The sequence below is a fragment of the Acomys russatus genome, chromosome 8, assembly GCF_903995435.1.
Source record: "Acomys russatus chromosome 8, mAcoRus1.1, whole genome shotgun sequence".
NCBI lineage: Eukaryota > Metazoa > Chordata > Mammalia > Rodentia > Muridae > Acomys > Acomys russatus.
The window spans coordinates 44,123,443-44,133,337 of NC_067144.1; the positions used below are offsets into that span (position 1 = coordinate 44,123,443).

Sequence of the window (9,895 nt, forward strand, 5' to 3'; positions counted from 1 at the left end):
TGTTGTACATTTCTACGCTTATCTTGTTACATAATGTTTTCATTTTCAAAGCTATGACCATAAAAATCACATTTCTCAATGATAAAAATAATCCTATATCAATTTTCTTAAAATAAATTCTGAAAGCAACATTAACCGTTGCATCCCACCTTATTACACCATTGTACTGAGAAGTTAAGATTTTAACGTCAGTCTAAATCACAGGATTAAAGTCTTAGGTCATCACAGCCCATTCGGACCTGTCATTTGAGTGTACAGTATATAGCATGTCCCTGTAAAACTCCCAACATATTTTAAAAATAATTTCCTCTTTTTTTTTTCTTTCACCCCAGGGAACAGTTTTAGGCAAAGCATTTCCATATGGAAGGAGTGAGGCAGTTTAACGAGCTGTATAGCATCACTCATGAATAGTATTAAAGTCTCAAGAGCATAACTTGGTCTTGAAGAGCAGGGTGTATAAAAGCATCTCATTTCTGTACATGTTCACATATTATCAGAACAGGAAATGCTACAAACATAATTGCAAGCAACCCATAAGACCGTTTTGGAAAGCCAACCATTCTAGGATCTTGCTAGAGCAGAGATAGTTCTATTTAAATGGCAAAGAGGAAATCAGCAAAATAGTGTTGGGTGCAGTTATTCTGGAACAAATATAGTCAGAATGAACATCTCACATTTAATCTTTTTACAAAAGGTGAAAAGGAGCCTGGAAAAGACAAACAGGCTTATAGTTGGTGATGCAGTAATCATTAGTCAATTGTTGACATAAAAAAAAAAGTGCATGCTCGCTTCGGCAGCACATATACTAAAATTGGAACTATACAGAGAAGATTAGCATGGCCCCTGCACAAGGATGACACACAAATTCATGAAGCGTTCCATAATTTTGTGGAACTGGAAAAATTTCAGGACAATGCAAACAACCAGATGAAAGAAATAAATAAGATGGTTCAAGCTCTGAAGACCGATAAAGTGGCAATAGAAGAAACTCAGGAATATACAAACAATCAGATGAAGGAAATAAAAAAAAAATCAGTTCAAGATCTGAAGATGAAAATGGATTTAATGATAAACACACAGACAGAAGAAAAACGAGAACGTGAGACCTCAGAGAAGAAGGCGAGCAACACAGAGGTGAGATTTTCTAACAGAATCCAAGAGATGGAAGAACGAATCTCAGGTCTAGAAGATACAATCACAGATCCTGAAGCAACCCTAAAGAAAATGCAAAATCTGTAAAACTCCTGACACAAAACATCCAAGAAATTAAGGACACCATGAAAAGAAGAAATCTGAGGATAATAGGCATTGAAGAAAGAGAAGATATCAGTCTCCAAGGCCCAGAAACTATTCTCAACAAAATCATAGAAGAAAATTTCCCCAATCTAAAGAAAGAGATGCCTATAAACATACAAGAGGCCTACAGAACACCAAATAGAATTGACCAGAAAAGACAAACTGCCCGGCACATAATAATCAAAACACAAAACACACAGAACAAAGAAAAAATATTAAAAGCTGCAAGGGAAAAGGGCCAAATAACATTTAATGGCAAACCTATCAGAATTACATCCGACTTCTCAGCAGAAACCATAAAAGCCAGAAGGGCCTGGACAGAGATCCTGCAAACCCTAAGAGAACACAGATGCCAGGCCAGACTACTTTACCCAGCAAAACTATCAATAACCACTGATGGAGAAAACAAAATATTCCTTGACAAAAACAAATTCAAACAGTACCTATCCACAAACCCAGCTTTACAGAAGGTCCTAGAAGGAAAACTTCATCCCAAAGGGTCAAGCTACAACCAAAACTACTCAAGAAATAGATAACTATCCCATGGCAAAAACACAACTACACAAACGCTCGACTGGAAACAACATCACAATTAAGACTCTGAACAGTCACTGGTCATTAATATCTCTCAACATCAATGATCTCAATTCCCCAATAAAAAGACACAGACTAATTGAATGGGTGCATAAACAAGATCCAAAATTCTTCTGCATTCAAGAAACACATCTCACCCATAATGATAGGCATTACCTCAGGGTAAAAGGTTGGAAAAATATCCCAAGCAAATGGTCACAAGAAGCAAGCAGGCATAGCCATATTAGTATCAAACAAAATAGACTTTCAACCAAAATTAATCAAAAGGAATGAGGAAGGACACTTCATACTCATCAAAGGTAAAGTCAACCAAGATGACATCACAATTCTGAACATCTATGCTCCCAATACAAGGGCACTCACATTTGTAAAAGATCTGCTAAAAAAGCTTAAACCACACATCGATCCCCACACAATAATAGTGGGAGACTTCAGCACCCCACTCTCACTGAAGGATAAGTCATTGAAACAGAAACTAAGCAGAGAAATAACATCATTAACCAATGCCATGGGTCAAATGGATCTAACAGATATCTATAGAACCTTTCACCCAAACAAGAAAGAATATACCTTATTCTCTGCACCCCATGGAACCTTCTCCAAAATTGATCACATCGTAGGTCAGAAAGCAAGCCTCAATAGATACAAGAGGATTGAAATAATACTGAAATATCCTATCAGATCACCATGCTCTTAGGCTGCAATTCAACAACAACAGAAATAACAAAAAGCCTACATGTACGTGGAAACTAAACAACTCTCTGCTAAATGACACCTGGGTCAGGGAAGAAATAAAGAAAGAAATCAAGGAGTTTCTGAAATTCAATGAAAATGAAGGAACAACGTACCCAAATTTGTGGGATACATTGAAAGCAGTGCTAAGAGGAAAATTCATAGCAGTAAGTGCCTTTAAAAAGAAATTGGAAACATCGCACATAAGCTTCTTAACGACACAATTGGAAGCCCTAGGAAAAAAAGAAGCAGAAACACCCGAAAGAAGTGGACGTCTGGAAATAATCAAACTCAGGGCTGAAATTAACAAATTAGAAACTAGAAAAACAGTCCAAAGAATCAACAAAACCAAGAGCTGGTTCTTTGAGAAAATCAACAAGATAAACAGACCATTAGCCAAACTAACTAAAAGGCAGAGAGACAGTATTGAAATCAACAAAATCGGAAATCAAAAGGGAGACATAACAACAGACACTGAAGAAATACAAAGAATCTTAAGATCAAACTTTTAAGGCATATATGCCACAAAATTTGAAAATCTAAGGAAAACAGACGATTTTCTTGATCAATTTCACTTGCCAAAGTTGAGTGAAGAAAAGATAAACAAGCTAAATAGTCCCATTTCCCCTACAGAAATAGAAGCAATCATCGATGGTCTCCCAACCAAAAAATAAAATTAAAAAAAAAGCCCAGGGCCAGATGGTTTCAGTGCAGAATTCTACCAGACCTTCAAGGGTGAGCTAATACTGATACTCTTCAAGCTACTCCAAAAGATAGAAATGGATGGAACATTACCAAATTTATTCTATGAGGCCATAATCTCATTGATACCTAAACCTCACAAAGACTCAACAAAGAAAGAGAATTTCAGACCAATTTCTCTTATGAACATCGATGCAAAAATACTAAATAAAATACTTGCAAAACAAATACAGGAACACATCAAAGATATCATTCATCATGATCAAGTAGGCTTCATTCTAGGCATGCAGGGATGGTTTAATATACGGAAATCCATCAATGTAATCCACCATATAAACAAACTGAAAATAAAAAACCACATGATCATCTCTTTGGATGCAGAGAAAGCATTTGATAAAATCCAACACCCATTCATGTTTAAAATTTAGAGATATCGGGGATACAAGGCACTTTCCTCAACATAATAAAGGCTATATACAGCAAGCCAATAGCCAAAATCAAAGTAAATGGTGAGATACTCAAGGAAATTCCTCTAAAATCGGAAACAAGGCAAGGCTGCCCACTCTCTCCATATCTCTTCAATATAGTACTCGAAGTTCTAGCCAGAACAATAAGACAACAAAGGAGATCAAGGGTATCCAAATGGGAAAGAAGGAAGTAAAATTATCCCTATTTGCAGATGATATGGTAGTGTACATAAGTGACCTTCAAAATTCCACCAGAGAACTCCTACAGCTGATAAACACCTTCAGCAAATTGGCTGGATACAAAATTAACTCAAAAAAGTCTGTAGCCTTCCTATACACAAATGACAAGCTTGCAGAGGAAGAAATTAGGAAAGCCACACCCTTCACATTAGCCACAAGCAATATAAAATGTTTAGGAGTTACTTTAACTAAGCAAGTGAAGGATGTTTGAAAAAAATTTCAAAACTCTGAAGAAAGAGATTGAAGATGACCTGAGAAGATGGCATGATCTTCCTTGCTCATGGATCGGGAGAATTAACATAGTAAAAATGGCCATCCTACCAAAAGCAATCTACAGATGCAATGCAAACCCTATCAAAATACCTACACAATTTTTTAAAGACACTGAAAGTTCAATTCTGAACTTCATATGGAGAAACAAAAAACCCAGAATAGCTAAAACAATCTTGTACAATAAAACGTGCTCCAGAGGAATCTCCATACCTGATCTCAAACTGTACTATAAAGCAATAGTAATTAAAATAGCATGGTACTGGCACAGCAACAGGCTGGTTAATCAGTGGAATCAAATCGAAGACCCAGATATGAATCCACACACATATGGTCACTTGATTTTTGACAAAGAAGCCAAATCCATTCAATGGAAAAAGGATAGCATCTTCAACAAATGGTGCTGGTCTAACTGGAGGTCTATGTGTAAAAAAATGCAACTGGACCCATATTTGTCACCTTGCACAAAACTCAAATCCAAGTGGATTAAAGACCTCAACATAAAACCAGAGACACTAAGTCACTTAGAAGAAAAAGTGGGGAAGACCCTGGAACATATTGGCACAGGAGACAACTTCCTGAACAGAACACCAACAGCCCAGGCCTTAATGTCAACCATTAATAAATGGGACCTCATGAGGCTGAGAAGCTTCTGTAAGGCTGGAGACACTGCCAAGAGAACAAAGCGACAGCCTACAGACTGGGAAAAGTTCTTCACCAACCGTACATCTGACAAAGGTCTAATATCCAAAATATATAAAGAACTCAAGAAATTAAACACCACCAAACCCAATAACCTAATTGAGAAATGGGGCTTGGAACTAAACAGAGAATTCTCAACAGAGGAACATCAAATGGCTGAGAAACACTTAAAGAAATGCTCAACCTCCTTGGTCACCAGGGAAATGCAAATCAAAACAACTCTGAGATTCCATCTTACACCCATCAGAGTGGCTAAGATCAAAAACTCAAGTGACACCACATGCTGGCGAGGATGTGGGGAGAGAGGAACACTCCTTCATTGCTGGTGGGAATGCAAACTAGTACAGCCACTTTGGAAATCTATCTGGTGCTATCTCAGAAAAATGGGAATAGGACTTCCTCAAGACCCAGCTATTCCATTCCTTGGAATATACCCAGAAGATGCTCCAGCACACAACAAGAAAATTTGCTCAACCATGTTCATAGCAGCCTTATTCATAATAGCCAGATCATGGAAACAGCCTAAGTGTCCCTCAGTAGAAGAGTGGATAAAGAAACTGTGGTACATATACACTATGGAATACTACTCAGCTATTAAAAACAAGGAATTCCCGAAATTTGTGGATAAATGGATTGAGCTAGAAATGATCATAATGAGTGAGTTAACCCAGAAGCAGAAAGACTCAAATGGTATACTCACTTATATCTTCACACTAGCCCAAGGGGCATTGTCCCATGAAAGCATTCACTTACCAGGAAACTGGGACAGAGGGGAGGACATCCTATTGGGACTCTAAATAAAAGAAGCATGGGAGAATAACAAAGTAGAAGGATCCAGAGGGTCCTAGAAACCCACAAGTAGAACATTATGATAGGCAGATTTGGACCCAGGGGTCCCGCTCAAACTAAGGCACTAGCCAAGGACAATACATGCGGTAAACTTTAAACCCCTACCCAGATCTAGCCAATTGTCAGAACATTCTACACAGTTGAGTGAAGAGTGGGATATGACTTTCTCACGTACTCTGGTGCCTCACATTTGACCATGTCCCTGGAAGGGGAGACCTGGTGGCACTCAGAGGAAGGACAACAGGTTACCAAGAAGAGACTTGATACCCTATGAGCATATACAGGGGGAGGTAATCCCCCTCAGGAACAGTCATAGGGGAGGGGAATAATGGGAAAATTGGAGGGAGGGAAGAATGGGAGGATACAAGGGATGGGATAACCATTGAGATGTAACAAGAGTAAATTGATTAAAAAAATGAAATTAAAAAAAAGTGCACTGTCTTTCCTGTGGCTGCCTATAAACATGTAGGTAGGCAGCGGTTCAAAGTCCCGTGTGCACAGGTGATCTGAGGTAGCTGATGCTCTTTACTGGTACCAGATGCTCAGACTCCAAGCCCACTAAGAACTCTGGTGCAGTCTATTCAACTCTTTCAAAACCCCCAGGTGGTTTGAATGTGTCAGCAAGTTGGAGAACCAGGGATTGTTCAAAAGCGATGATTACCAAATTCTAGCATATAAGAACCACATGGCAGCTTAATAAAATGCACTCTCTGATGCTGAACATTCACAGATTTTGATGGAGTAGTTCTAAATACAGGTTTCATGACTGGATTTTTGGGAGCATCCTACGGAATCGTATGTCCATGTTCTATGTGCTTTACCAGCTGAGAAAAAAAAAAGGCAGAATCTTTAGGAAGAAGTCCTACCAATTCAAACACTGTTTTTATACAAGATTAATCCATCAGAAAGTTTATCTTGGCTTACATTCGTGTACAGTTTTCTGGTATGATAGCGGTAAAATTATTTGAAAAATCTATTTTCTTAGCAAAAGAAACCAAATAACAGATTGCTGAGATGACTCCCTGAATTATGTAGATGGGATTCATCATTCCTAGGATAAACCCTGGTTTATCATTTTTTGTTATCACTTCACAAATACATTTATAAATGTGAACAATAGTATTAAAAGCACCTAAGCGTGTAAAATTGAAAGTTTCAAAGTTTCAAATGTATCCAAATAAAGTTATATCAACCTAGTCCTAGGTTCAAAAACAGATGCTAAAGTAGGATTGGTCTCTGATGTCAAAATATAACCAGCCCAAGAAAATTACAGATTTAATGTGTATTGTTATTGAAACTTTCCTTCATATAACATATTTTTATCACAATTTCTCCTTCCCCAACACCTCCCATGTCCTCCCTACCCAACTAGCTTCACATTCTTTTTTTCTCTATCATTTTAGAAAGCAAACATACAAACAATCAGAAAAAGCAAACTATAATTTTTAAACAGAAGAAAACCATAGGAGAAAGACAGACAGACAGACAGACAGACACACACATGCATGCGCACACACATAGACAGACACACACACATCATGAAAACCCCAAAATTGGAAAACACACTATAAAAAAAAAAAAAAAAAGCCAACCACCCAAAAACCAGAAAGACAAAAATACACGAACCAAAACAATATAACACAAAATACCTAGAAAAATTTCATTGAGTTTGTTTTGTGTTGGCCAGCTATGGCTAGGCATGGTGTTTATGAGACCCTATTGTAGAAAACTAATCTTTCCTTTGTAAGTGTATGTCAGTTGGTGATAGCTTCATGCTTACAGATGCGAGCTCATGCTCATTTTCTTCTCTCAGCACGGGCACATTGTCTGGGTCAGGCTTTGTGTATATTACCACAGTCTCTGAGCGTTCATGTATGAATGAGCCCTGTTGTGTCTGAAGTGCACATGGTTCCCTCTGGCTGTTACAATCCTTCTTTTCACTCTTCTGCAGAACTTTCTGAGCCCCGAGGGGAGGGGTTTGATGACTACATCCAATTTAGAACAGCATGTTTCAAAGTCTCTCGCTCTCTGCACGTTGTCCAGTGTGGGCCTCTGTATAAGTTCTCGCTTCTCTGATGACGGCTGAGCGAGACACTGTTCTGTGGCTATAGCAGAATGTTATTAGGAGTTATTTAGCTGCTGTCTTCCTTTAGAGAACAACAGTATTTGGTTTTCCCCTAGGCTTTGGGCCTCTACCTGCTCTCAGGCTCTTCTCCATGAGCAGTGTCAAGCCTGTGCTTCATCTCATGGAGTGAGGCTTTAAATCTGATCAGTAATGGTTGGTAACACACACAATATTTGTGCCACTACTGTACAAGCACATCAAGCAAGCAGGTGACCATGTGGCTTATGGGGTTTTTTTTAACCTGGGATGGTTGTTACTTTTATCTTTTAATAGTGTGGAAAGAGCCTTTAGGTACCATCTTTTTGAGAGGCCGAATAGTCTAGTTCTTGTTCCCAGGAACCAGACTAAAAAAAATGTATGTGAACTCTGTGCATGCCATGTATAAGCTCTGTGAGCCTATGGAGGTCACACAATCTCTCTGTTCCCCAGATTCCTCATTAGTTATATGACAATAATGGCCACTGTATATATTTCCTCTCTCCTAAGTCTTGTAAAGTTCTATGGCACAATGACAATCACTACAGAGTTTTAAATTATGGGTAATTGGCTTTGCCACTTAACAGGTAGCGGTGGATATTTGTAGAATCTGTAACTGGTTTTTGATACTGTCATTAAAGTCATAAATAAAATGCATTTTCATTAAATTTTATCAAATCACATTAAATCTTAATTTGTGTTTGATCGTAAGGTGCAATGAGAATATGTTTTTGTTTAGTCAGTGAGTTGAGATTGCATGATAAGGATATATCCCTCAAAATGTAAAGCTATTGGTTCTGTTTGTTTATCATGTGACTACACGTTGGTATATTTTTAAGCTATTTTGTTGGATTCTTACACCTCTACCTACCTTACAACCCTTATGCCACGCTAATTCCTTCCAACTTCACACACTAAGTAGGAGAGGAAGAAGGAAGAAGGGAAACGGGGATCTTGAGTTCTTCTTAGACTACTTCTTGCTGATTAGTGGAAAAGTAGCTTTTATTCTTCTGTCGTTATGGTTGTGAGCTAACTTAGGCCTAATACCAGAAGTTTCTAGCTTCTGTACGATCTAACATAGGCCTAGAATGTTTTCAGCCTCTGAGACATACTGCTTAATAAGCTTACTGTTACTTGTTCTTTCTGATTCTGGTCTGGCTGGTTCAACTCAGCTGTTCTGGCTCAAACTCTTTACCCAGCTGACTTAATAAATCTGGCTTCTCTCTCATCCTGGAATTGCTCTGCTTGGTCTCAAGCTAACTCAGCAATCTGCTCTGGCTTGTTCAGAATTGTCTCTCTGCAACCCATCTCTCTATCACTGCCTTGGTAAAAACTACCCCCTCTCTGTAAAACTGCCTCTTAAGTAGCTTCCCTTTCCTCTCTTTTCTCATGAGAGTTAGGCATAGCCTATTCTGTCAAATCTCTGATTTGCCACCTGTTCTGCCACTCAATTAGACATCACTTTCAAATACGGATGCTTCCTTCTACAAACTAACTTTACCTTTGTTTGGGATTAAAGACATGTACCACCATGCCTGGACCTACGCTTTTCTTTACCTGATACTTGCTCTATATCAAGCTGGCTTTGAATTTAGATCTGTTTGTCTCTGTCTCCTGGATTAAATGCATGATTGTATTCCAGCCTGATCACACAGACCTGGAAGATCTTTGGATGTGATCTCTTGCCAGAACAGCCATGTTTGGAATTAACATTCCTCTATAGATTAGGGGCATTGAGTTCCTTTGGGCAAGTCCAATCTTCTTCTTTTCAGGAAAGCTCCAACTTCTTCTTGTCTCTTTTGTCTGGACCACTTGACAAACTAGCAACAGCAGGAGCAGGAGCCAGCAGGAGAAACAGCCCTGACTCCTCTCTTGGGGTTCTGGTCTTTTTATACCTTCTCTAGAGTCCCTCAAATTAACCTATCTCCAGATGGCAAAATAG

At 38.5% G+C, this 9,895-nt stretch overlaps 1 non-coding gene across 1 annotated transcript; it reads left to right on the plus strand.

The window, feature by feature from the left end:
• Positions 1-781: 781 nt before the first annotated feature.
• LOC127193509 (U6 spliceosomal RNA) lies at positions 782-888 on the plus strand. Its single transcript, XR_007831150.1, has one exon. It is a non-coding gene; the product is annotated as a U6 spliceosomal RNA (small nuclear RNA).
• The last annotated feature ends 9,007 nt before the right edge of the window (positions 889-9,895 follow it).